This window comes from Nicotiana tabacum, chromosome 4, assembly GCF_000715075.1.
Source record: "Nicotiana tabacum cultivar K326 chromosome 4, ASM71507v2, whole genome shotgun sequence".
NCBI classification, from domain to species: Eukaryota; Viridiplantae; Streptophyta; class Magnoliopsida; order Solanales; family Solanaceae; genus Nicotiana; species Nicotiana tabacum.
The window spans coordinates 83598653-83610656 of record NC_134083.1 but is presented as its reverse complement, the minus strand read 5'-3'; positions in this window follow the sequence as shown (position 1 = coordinate 83610656).

Genomic DNA, 12004 nt, shown 5'->3' with positions numbered 1-12004 from the left:
TGCCGTACTCCATTCATTCGGGTGCTGCAAAGATGTATGAGGACTTGAGACAACACTATTGGTGGGGGTGGATGAAGAAAGACATAGTGGGGTATGTATCTTGGTGTCTAAATTGTCAACATGTGAAATATGAGCATCAGCGACTGGGTGATTACTACTTACTCTTCAGAGCAGCTGGCTCAGGTATATATTCGCGAGATTGTCAGACTTCACGGTGTACCGATATCTATCATCTCTGACCGGGGTACATAGTTTACCTCATAGTTTTGGAGGGCGGTACATCGTGAGTTGGGTACTCGGGTAGAGTTGAGTACAACATTTCACCCTCGGACGGACGGGCAGTCCGAACGCACTATTCAGATACTGGAGGATATGCTTCGTGCGTGTGTGATAGATTTTGGGGGTGTTTGGGATCAGTTCTTACCACTTGCGGAGTTTGCTTACAACAACAGTTACCAGTCAAGCATTTAGATGGCTCCGTATGAGGCCTTGTATGGTAGGCGGTGCCGGTCTCCAGTGGGTTGGTTCGAACCGGGCGAGGCTAGACTATTGGGCACAGACTTGGTTCAGGATGCCTTGGAAAAGGTTAAGTTGATTCAGAATCGACTTCGTACAGCCCAATCTAGATAGAAGAGTTATGCGGATCGGAAGGTTCGTGATGTTGCATTCATGGTTGGTGAGCGGGTATTGCTCCGGGTTTCGCCTATGAAGGGTGTGATGAGGTTCGGGAAGAAGGGAAAGTTGATCCCTAGGTATATTGGACCTTTTGAGATTCTTGAGAGAGTTGGAGAGGTGGCTTACAAACTTGCACTACCACCTAGTCTCTCTACGGTTCATTCGGTATTCCATGTTTCCATGCTTCGAAAATATCACGGCGATCCGTCTCATGTGTTAGATTTCAGTTCGGTTCAGTTGGACAAGGATTTATCTTATGTTGAGGAACCAGTGGCTACGTTGGATAGGCAGGTTTGAAAGCTGAGGTCAAAGAATATTGCTTCCGTGAAGGTTCAGTGGAGGGGTCATCCGGTCGAAGAGGCGACTTGGGAGACCGAGCATAATATGCGCAGCTGTTATCCACACTTGTTCACCAGCTCAGGTATTTCTTCTAACTCCGTTCGAGGCCGAACATTTGTTTTAGAGGTGGAGAATGTGATGACCCAAAATGTCATCTTTAAATTTAATAATTAATTTTGTGTTCTATGACCTCGAAAAAGTACTATTTATCAGTACTCGACTTGCGTGCGCAGTCCGTAAAATTTTTCGGAAAGTTTTTATGCGAAAAATGAATGAAAATGTGAATTAGAACTTTAAAACTCAACTAAGTTGACCTTGGTCAACATTTTTAGCAAACGGACTCGGATCGGTATTTTGACAGTTTCGGTAGGTCCATATCATGATTTGGGACTTAGGCGTATGTCCGGAATCAAATTCCGAGGTCCCTAGCCCGAGATATGGAATTTTGAAGAAAAATAAATTAAAAGTTTAAATTCAAATAGTGATCGGATGTCGAATTATGTGCACATGACCCCAGAATAGAATTTTGATGATTCCAACAGCTCCGTATGGTGATTTTGGACTTAGGAGCTTGATCAGATTTTTATTTGAAAGTCCGTAGTGAAATTAGGCTTGAAATGGCTAAAATAGGAATTTAAGTTTGGAAGTTTGACCGGGGAGTTGACTTTTTGATATCGGAGTCGGAATCCAGTTATGAAAATTTTAACAGCTCCGTTATGCCATTTATGACTTGTGTACAATATTTTAGGTCAATCGGACTTGATTTGATAGGTTTCGACATCGAATGTAGAAGTTGGAAATTCTTAAGATTTATTAGGCTTGAATCTATATGTGATTTGTATTTTTAGTGTTGTGGGATGTGATTTGAAGACTCGACTAAGTTCGTATGATAATTTAGGACTTGTTGGTATTTTCGGACGGGGTCCCGAGTACCCCGAGTGAGATCCGGATCGAAATCGGATTAATTTTTGGACTTAGGCAAATTCTGAAATTTGCAGCTTCTGGTGTCATCGCACCTACGGAGGGACTGACCGCAGGTGCGGACTCGTACAAGCAAGCTATGGATCGCAGAAGCAGACAAAGTGCTTCCCAGTTAGAGTCGCAGATGCGGCTCATGTTGCGCAGAAGCGAGAGGAAGGGCGCAGGTTCGGGCAGTTTCGCAGGTGCGATGGAATTTTCCGCACCTACGAAGGCGCAGATGCGGTCCAAAGCTCGCAGAAGCGAAGGTAGCTGGGCTGAGCAATTTTCACAGATATGAGACCGAAGGTGCGAGAATTTTGTCCGCATGTGCAAAAGAACTGACCAGATTACAAAAACAGAGGGGTTTCGATATTTTTGTCATTTGGACATTTTCAACATGGTTTTGGGCGATTTTTCAGAGAGAATTCACGGGAAAACTTGAGGTAAGTCACATGTGATCATTGTTAGTCAATTATATTGGATTATCATTGAATGTTTCGAATAGATTACATATTTTTGAGGTGAATTAGAGGATTTGGGCCTAGGGATTTCAAAATGAGAATTTGATATTTGGAGGTCAAGTTGATGTCGGATTTTTGTAAAAATGGTATGGTTGGACTCATAGTTGAATGAGCGTTCATATTTTGTAACTTTCGCCGGATTCCGAGACGTGGGCCCCACGATCTATTTTTGAGTTAATTTCGGATTTTGTTGAAAAAATATAGTATTTTCTTATGGAATTGATTCTATAATTTTTGTTGACTGTATCGAATTAATTATGACTAGATACGAGTCGATCGGAATCGGAAAATCGAGGAAAAAATATACTACTTGGTTAAATTGGAGCAAGTCGAGGTAAGTGACTTGTCTAACCTTGTGTGTAGGAAATTTCCCCTAGAATGAATATTAATGTGATTATTAAAATATGTTGAAACTTGTGTACATGAGGTGACGAGTGTGTACATGGGCTAAATGTGAAAGATTATATTTTTAAATTGTGTAGATCATTGTTGAGCATTTATTAAATTATTTTATCTTGTTATATTCTTCATCATTGATCTCACATATATACCTTAAATTTGTTTGACCTTTTTCTGCTAATTGTTATACCTGTTTAGTTGAAACTTGGTTTCTTTTATTCTGTGCATTATTTGAAGGGTGATTTTCTTTAAATTAAACATTATTAATATGAAGTATTTGACATTTTAAATTTGATATTGAAGCAATGTATTAAAGATTTTAAAATATTATTTTCATAAATTATTTATTCTTGAATATTTTGTAAGTTTTTTGTACTCATTGTGATGGAGCCGTGAGCTCATTATTATGAAAAAATATTATTATTGTTGAATTATTTTGGCAAGTTATATTATTTGAGCACTTGAGGTGCAAATTGTGATATTGATACGTATGCGGTGGTATAAGGTCTGGGTATTGAAATGCATGCGGTGAGATAAGGGTGGCTTGATACGCATGGCTAGTAGGGAAAACTACTAGAAGTCATGCGGTGTGATAAGGATGGCTAAAACGCGGGATGCTATTTCGAAAAAAATATTTTCTTTCAAATAAATTATGAAGGCTTCCGCGGTGAGATAAGAAAATGAGATATTGTGAATATGTTTATGATTTGGGACTACGAGGCGGTACCTCGAGAGTTCCCTTGTTGATATTGATTTATGGCCGCAGTTGCCTTGATTATTTGTTGTGATTTTCTTAAAGTTGAAAGGTAATTCGGTTTTGTTTCCACGAGATATTATTTGCCATTATTTTGCTTAATTAAATGGTGACACACTACTTGATTCATTTTCAATGTTATTTTATTTTACTATAATGTTAAATATTTTACCATGCCATTATTATATTCCAGTAGGGCCTCACCTGACCTCGTCACTACTCTACCGAGGTTAGGCTTGGCACTTACTGGATACCGTTGTGGTGCACTCATACTTCGCTTTTGCATATCTTTTTGTGCAGATCCAGGTACATCTTACTAGCCTAGACGTCAGTGAGTTACCTGCATATGGAGACTTTGAGGTATATATGTCAGCGTACGCAGACTCCAGTGTCCCCTTCTATCATTTTTATATTGCTTCCTTATTTTTCTTTAGACCTTGATATATAGAGACATTGAGAATAAATTCTTAGAAGCTTCTGACTTATTTCTACCGCGTTTTGGGAGTTGAAATTGTTTGAATTGTAGTTTAATTATTTCAGATATTTATTATTATTCCGCATTGATAGGCTTACATAGTCTTAGAGACTAGGTGCCATCACGACATCACACAGAGGAAATTTGGGGTCGTGACATATCCACACTTAGAAAAATTAGTGCTTGCTTTAATAAGCGCCTCTAGGAAACTAAAACTATATTTCCAATGTCATCGGATATGTGTTGTAACAACTTATCCTCTTCGAAATATTTTACACTAATCCAAGCTTTGGGGTCGATTGGCCAAATGGGCCATAGAAATCAGTGGGTACGATATTGAGTATCGACCCCGAACCACCATCAAATCTCAAATTTTGGCGGACTTTGTGGCTGACTTTACGCCGGCCTTCGTACCCAAGATTGAAAAAGAACTACTGATAAAATTGGGAACATCTTCGGGAGTCTGGACCCTCTTTACATACGGTGGTTCGAACGCGAAGGGGTACGGACTAGGCATCGTACTAAAATCACCCGCAGGTAATGTAGTTAGATAGTCTATCAGAACTACAAAATTGACTAAAAATGAGGCCGAGTATGAGGCCATTATCGCAGGTCTCGAACTAGCTAGAAGCTTGAGAGTGAAGGTCGTAGAAGCTAAGTGCGATTCCCTCCTCGTGGTAAACCAACTTAACGGGACTTTTGAAGTCCGAGAAGATCGAATGTAGAGGTACTTGGATAAACTACAGGTGACTCTACATCGATTTAAGGAAATGGACCTTGCAACATGTACCTCGAGAACAGAATAGCGAGGCTGACGCTCTTGCAAACTTAGGTTCATCAGTCGAAGATGACGAACTCAACTCGAGGACTGTCGTACAACTCATAGATCGGTAATCGAAAAAGGTCACGCCGAGATAAACTTCACAAGTTTAACTTGGGATAGGAGAAACAAATACATAGAGTACTTAAAGAATGGGAAGCTTTCATCAGATCCAAAGGAGTCGAGAGCTCTGCGCACAAAGGCAACATGCTTCACCTGGTCCGAAGATGGAATGGTGTTTAGAAGGACGTTCGATAGACTATTGGCAATCTGTTTGGGACCGGGAGATACCAACTATATCCTACGGGAAATTCATGAGGGCACTTGTGGAAATCATTCCGGTGCCGATTCGCTGGTCCACAAAGTAATCAGAGCACGGTATTATTCGACCGATATGGGAAAGGATGCAAGGGCGTTTGTTCGAAAATGCGATAAATGCCAAAGGCATGCGTCCATGATTTATCAACCCATGGAACTACTCCACTCGGTCCTATCCTCATGGCCCTTCATGAAATGGGGAATGGACATCGTTAGTCCCCTCTTATCGGCCCCAGGTAAGGTTCAATTTATTTTGTTTATGACTGATTATTTCTCTAAATGGGTTGAAGCACAGGCTTTCGAGAAAGTCAGAGAAAAGGAAGTCATAGACTTCATTTGGGACCACATCATATGTCGATTCGGGATGCCATCCGAGATTGTATGTGATAATGGAAAACAATTCATCGACAGCAAAGTAACTAAATTTCTCGAGGATCACAAGATCAAAAGGATCTTATCAACACCTTATCATCCCAGCGGGAACAAACAATCTGAATCGACCAACAAAACCATCATCCAAAATCTTAAGAAGAGATTGACTGACGCCAAAGGAAAATGGAGAGAAATACTACCCGAGGTCCTATGGGCATACTACACAATATCAAAATCCAGTACCGGGGCAACACTGTTCTCGTTGGTTTATAGCGTCGAAGCTCTGATTCCGATCGAGGTAGGAGAATCTAGCATCAGGTTTCGATATGAAATAGAGGAGTCGAATAACAAGACCATGAATACGAGCCTAGAATTGTTGGATGAAAGACGAGAAGCCGCTCTCGTCTGATTGGCCGCCCAAAAACAACAAATCAAAAGGTACTACAATCGAAGAACCAATCTTCGACATTTTAACATCGGGGACTTGGTGCTTAGAAAAGTCACCCTCAACACCCAAAATCCGAATGAAGGAAAACTGGGTCCAAACTAGGAAGGACCGTATCTGGTTCTTGAAATCATCGGAAAAGGATCCTACAAGCTCGGCATGATAAACATGAAACAACTATCGAGCAATTGGAACGTATCGCACCTAAAATGATACTATTGCTAAGGTACGGCCTCTCCCATTTTCATTTATATTTCAAAACTAATCCTTGCAGGTGTTCGACCAGAAACAACGATGGATTATTCAACACGAAGCCTTTAGGTCTGAAAGCACGCGTTGCACATTTTTCCCTTAGACCGGTTTTGTCCCAAATGGGTTTTCCGGCGAGATTTTTAATGAGGCAACCATTGATCGTGCTAACTTAGAACAATTCAACAGTATCCGAGGCCGCAGGCCTCTTTACAATCAACCTCGAATACTGGGGGGCATTGCCCTCGAATATCAAGTTTGAAACGGGGAAGTTACTTCATGGAAGCAAGGTCTCGATAGGAAAAATTTGTAAGGGCCAAACTGTCAAACGAACCATGCCCACGTAGTTTGCTCGTGCCCTGGCATAGAACATGTATGCATGTATAATGATTTATAAAGAGAAGTATTCTTCTTTACCGATATCTCATACCTTAGAAAAGTTTTTCTACTTTACAATTTCATATTCTCGATCTATTATGTAAACGGGCTTAAAGGCCGACCATGACCAGAGTTCGGATGATTACCCCCACGCTCGGGGACTGCCGTTCGAAAAATAAACAAGATCGAATTATTAAAACTCCGAGATCATAAGATCTTTTAGGAAACCCTCGATTGTTATAGGCCACGACCACCACACTCGAAGACCATCACTTCAGGCAAGCTCGAAGTAAAACGGGAAAGTAAGCCCAAGGGGAAAATCCTGAACTAAAAAGGCTACGTCTGAATTAACACGGGTCGGAGACGTCCGAATTCTGTAACAAAACAGGCCTTCGAATCCTCTCATAAACCGGTTAAAAAGGCTACCCCCGGCAAAATCATAAAAGGCTTCGATAATATCAAGCGTCAAAAACTCTAATGAGTACAAAATTGTTCGAACTCTTGAAAAATTCCCTATTTCATGCTAAGGCATTACAAGTTTTGCAAATAAAAGTCGAAAAAGGGGACAAAGCCATAAACAATCTTTTTACAAAAGCCTAAGGGCTGTTTTCTACTTTGAGTTCGAGAGATCATCCTCGCTCAACTAAAAATCTAAGGGTTACCTTACTTCGAGTTCGAGCAAGCACTCACTCGATCGTAAGACCTAAGGGCTACACTCGTTCAGTTTTAATCAAATTGTCTGAACCTCAGACCTTAAAATACAACTTCATAAATTTATAAGGCAGAAGGGAAATAAAGGCAAGGTTTGCCCGAACCCTCGAATATAATTTTATGCTAAGGCATTTTCGACCTTTGTAAAGTATAGAAAAGCAAAGGAAAAACACAAAAACCAAAAAGGCAAGAAAAGCCTTATGTTTATATTCAAAGGTTTTTTACAAGAGGCCAAATCGGCCCAAGAATAAATACAAAAGAAAAACAAAGAACTTAATGTCCTAAGTGGCTTGGTATTCATCGGAGGCCGCGTCCTCGGGATTTTCCCTGTCTTCAGATTCGCTCGAGTTATTGGAGTCTTCCTCAGGGAAGGCCAGCCTTCGAGCCCTGGCTTCCTCCGCCTTGGCATTTTCAATTTCGACCTTAACATCGAAGCCCTGAGCACTGACCCCCTCGAGAGCTTCCCTCTGTGCCTGCCATTTAGCATGTTCGACCATGCTCTTGGCCTTGGCCTGGTTGACCTCAACATCGATCCTGAACTGGGTCACTTTAGCATCAGCTCTTTTATTAGCCTCGGTCCCTCAGATCTGGTTACGGCCACATCAGATCTGGCTATGGCCACCTCGGATCTGGCCACTTCAAGTTCATTAGCCAAGCTTGCTTTATCGGAAGTGGCCAAATCTAACCGATGCTGAAGCTCCTTAATCTTCTCAATATGCACCGAGGCATTTTCTTTTGTAGCCCGAAGCTGGGCCTCAGCCAACCCCAATTGCGATTGAACGACCTCCTTTTTCGAGGCGAGGATATCCATATTCTTTTTGAATTGTTCCTCCTCAGCCATTAGCTCATCTACCTGCGAATTGAGTCGTCCGATCTGTTCAAGCCTCTACCAAACCTGCAGAATTGGATCGTTAGTGGTTATCTCCAATTCATCTTCACTATCGTGAAGAATTCGGAATACCTACTCAGCCATGTCCTCGTGCACTTCCCGAGCCACTGCCAAATCTGCTCGAAGTTTCTCACTAAGAAGTTTGTAGGAGTCACTCTTCATAGTGAGGTTCCGAACCTCAGCCTCATACTCCTCTCGAATTCGGAAGAAATCCTCGTGATGCAACACCGAAGCCTACAAACATGGGAAAAAATGTTATAATTATCTACAACTCTAAGTGTAAAAGAAATAGTAGAGATGCCATCAAAGTTACCGGATTCAGAGCATGTTGGGCCTCGTTGAAAAGGCAAGCGGGTCCTACCGTATTCATCATGGTTTGATCCTCTTCGGTTACCAAAGACCGAAGGTAACTAGCAATCCCCATGAGGGGAGAGAAAACTCGAGCATCCTCCGGAACGGAGAGTACTATTTTACGCCTGCGATCGAGATCAACACTCGGGGCCTGGAATCGGTCCACCAATTTCGGGCCCAATGAAGATTCGATAGCACCGGACCATGATGTGTTTTGGGTACCGATAATCCACAGAACCCGATAATATCCTCCGAAGCAGCGGACTCGAGCCCATCCAAAAAGCCATGGATATCGGTCGACTCATTAATGCCCTCGTAAGATCGAACTTCCAACATGCTGGCCTCGCGGATCATAATATCCGAAAACTGAGGGGATCCAGTAATATCAACTATCCCGAGCTCGTCCCTTGAAATATCTTCTGCTGCCCGAGAAGTCATGCCCTCGGTCTCTCTTTCAATCATCTCAGCTCGAGACAGAATGGTCTCGGCTTTTCCTTGTTCAGGAATTATGGCCAAAGCTCCCTTATCTACCTCCGCCGATTCGGAGGATTGTTGTATCACAACATTAGCATGTACACAGGCTAATTCCTCTTCTCCTTCTTTGGGCTCGTCCCTTAATCGGCGGATCGAGTCCAAAGGCATGATACCAGAGCCCTCTTTGGGCTTGCGAGTTCTCTTTGTCGGATTTTTTTTCCGATACTGGGGAACTCGGTGCATCTTTTCTCTTCTTCTCTTTAACCTGCTTCGGTGCAGGGACCTCTTCATCACAAGATGGGGGCCTCATGGCAACATCCTTCCCAAGTCCTACAAAGGAAAAAAAAGGATAAGCAAGTGAAAAAGATCGAACGACAAACAGACTAAGAAAGAGACTTACCATGACTACGTGCCTCCCATCGACCCTTTGATAGTTCCACCCAAGTACGCTCGGAGTACGGTCTCTGCAGCACCAGAAATTCATCCCATTGTTTAAGATACGGAATCAGTTCCGGCATCTGAGCCACAGCTGTAACAGGAAAGAAAAAGTGGATCAATAAAATGAAAGACAGTCATAAATTAAAATGCTCGAAGGGAAATAAATACTCACGGTTCATGTTCCATTTCTCAGGAAACGGCATATCATCGGCAGGGATCATGTCCGAGGTTTTGACTCGAACAAATCGGCCTATCCAACCTCGATCACGAGTCTCGTCTATACTTGAGAACGGCGCCTTGGTGGCTCGGCGAGCAAGCTTGATTAACCCTCCTCGATAGAGTCGGGGACTATAAAGGCGCATAAGGTGTTCGAGGGTGAAAAAACACCCCTCGATTTTGCTTGAGAAGAATCGGAGGAGAATTACTATTCTCCAAAATGAAGGGTGGATCAGGCCAAGGGTCATGTCATACCTTTTGCAAAAGGCGACGATGACAGGATCTAACGGGCCCACCATGAAAGGATAAGTGTAAACGCTTAAGAACCCTTCCACGTGGGTAGTAATTAATTCCTCATGCGATGGGACTACCACGCATTTTTTGCCCCAGTTGCATTCCTGCTTTACTTTGTCGAGAATTTTCCCGGTGATTGAACACTGGTACCTCGAGATCGGCTCACATCGGCCCGGTACCGAAGAAGGTTTTTCAATCTTAAAATCGATGACAATTGAGTACCCTACCGAAACGAACTCCTTGGGGCGAGGCTCCATCGCATCTTCGCCGCCGGCAGGTCGTGATGAAGAAGCAACCTCTTTTTGCGGCAAGGTTTTGGAGATTTTCGCCATTGATGAATAAGGGAAAAGAGAATTAGGGTTGTATACGATGTAAAGTGTATGAAGCAGATGGATTTTCTGAAGAAGATGCAAGAATAGAGAAGAAGCTTTTGAGTGAAAAGTTTGGATGAGGATGAGAGTTTGAATATTTATAGTCTGGTGATGATAGTTCAGAACCAGTAGTGGTCGACCAACGACTGACAGACATTTAATGCCGTGGTAACTGGACCGACGGGACGTTTGTAACATACGCCATAATCGGGCTCGTCGCTGACATCATCATCCACCAAGTCAAAGTTCGAAAATTTATATCGTTTCTCGTCATCTTCTTTCCGAGAAACGGAGGACTATCTGTATACGGCCAAAATCGAGTCTGCCCTTCTTATGACTAATTGAGATTAGAACATGATGGTCCAAGGTTCATCATTGTAATATCGAGTCACGATGCGAAGTTAGGTTGTCGAGCTCGAGCCCCAAAGACCGATCAATATCGAGATCGGCCAAGATTGAGCTCGAAACCCAGAGACCGATCAATACCGAGACCGGCCAAGATCGAGATCGAGCCAAAAGACCGATCAATATCTAGATCGGCCAAGATAGAGCTCGAGACCCAGAGACCGATCAAGATTAAGATCGGTCAAGATCGAGACCGAGCCAAGAAACAAAAAAGGCGTTATAGCTGCAATTGGGGGAGAATCTCGGCGGAAATCACGACTTGAATCAAGGAAAAGCTAATTAATTAATCTATCATTGGATTCCCACTATATATTTCAAATTATATCCAAAATGAGATTCCCCCACTATATTATGAGTTGTTATCATTTGTAGAGCATCAGATTCATTCTGAGATATATATATGAAAGGAGAGCAAATACTATCCTTTTGAGGCTTTTGATATTTAGTCATATTGTTTTTTCTACCAATCATTCTTAACTCAATTTGAAGGTAATAAAACTTGAAGGTTTAGGCTAACTAGTTCATTCGATTTGCATTCGTTTCTTTTATAACTAATTTCGATATTTATTTATATATCTTTCCAAATTTATATCAATTTATATCACGTATCCTTAAAATCACGTATAAATTCAACTTTATCTATTTTTCGGGTAAATAAAAGATTCACACAATTCCTTAAAGAGGAACATTTCTACCAATCAAAAAGAGTATAACCAGAGGCAGAAAAAACATGCTCGCACCTGATTTTTGTATTCAAAACTACATTAGCTCACCATGATTAATGATAAAAATAAGGTGAGAAATGCATTGATTAAATAACATTCCAAGTTGGGTTTGGAGGCTGTTGTCCACACGGGCGACGCGAGTTCGATCCTCCTCAATGTCATCTGGGTCTCAATCTATCGTACAAGATTTGCTTAGTGCGATTTACATCCTTTGTGTGGTTTGCAGGCTATTATACAGTGGGGGTTTACCCAGTACGCACAGAGCCCTCACTCAAAGGACAGAGGTTTTAACGCCAGCGGGTTTTCCTAGGTTCCAAAATAAATAAATAAAATAATAATAATAATAATAACATTCCATAGTTAAGAAGACATATCATTTATTGATTGTGTTGGTGTAAACTTAAGTATACAATAATTATGATATA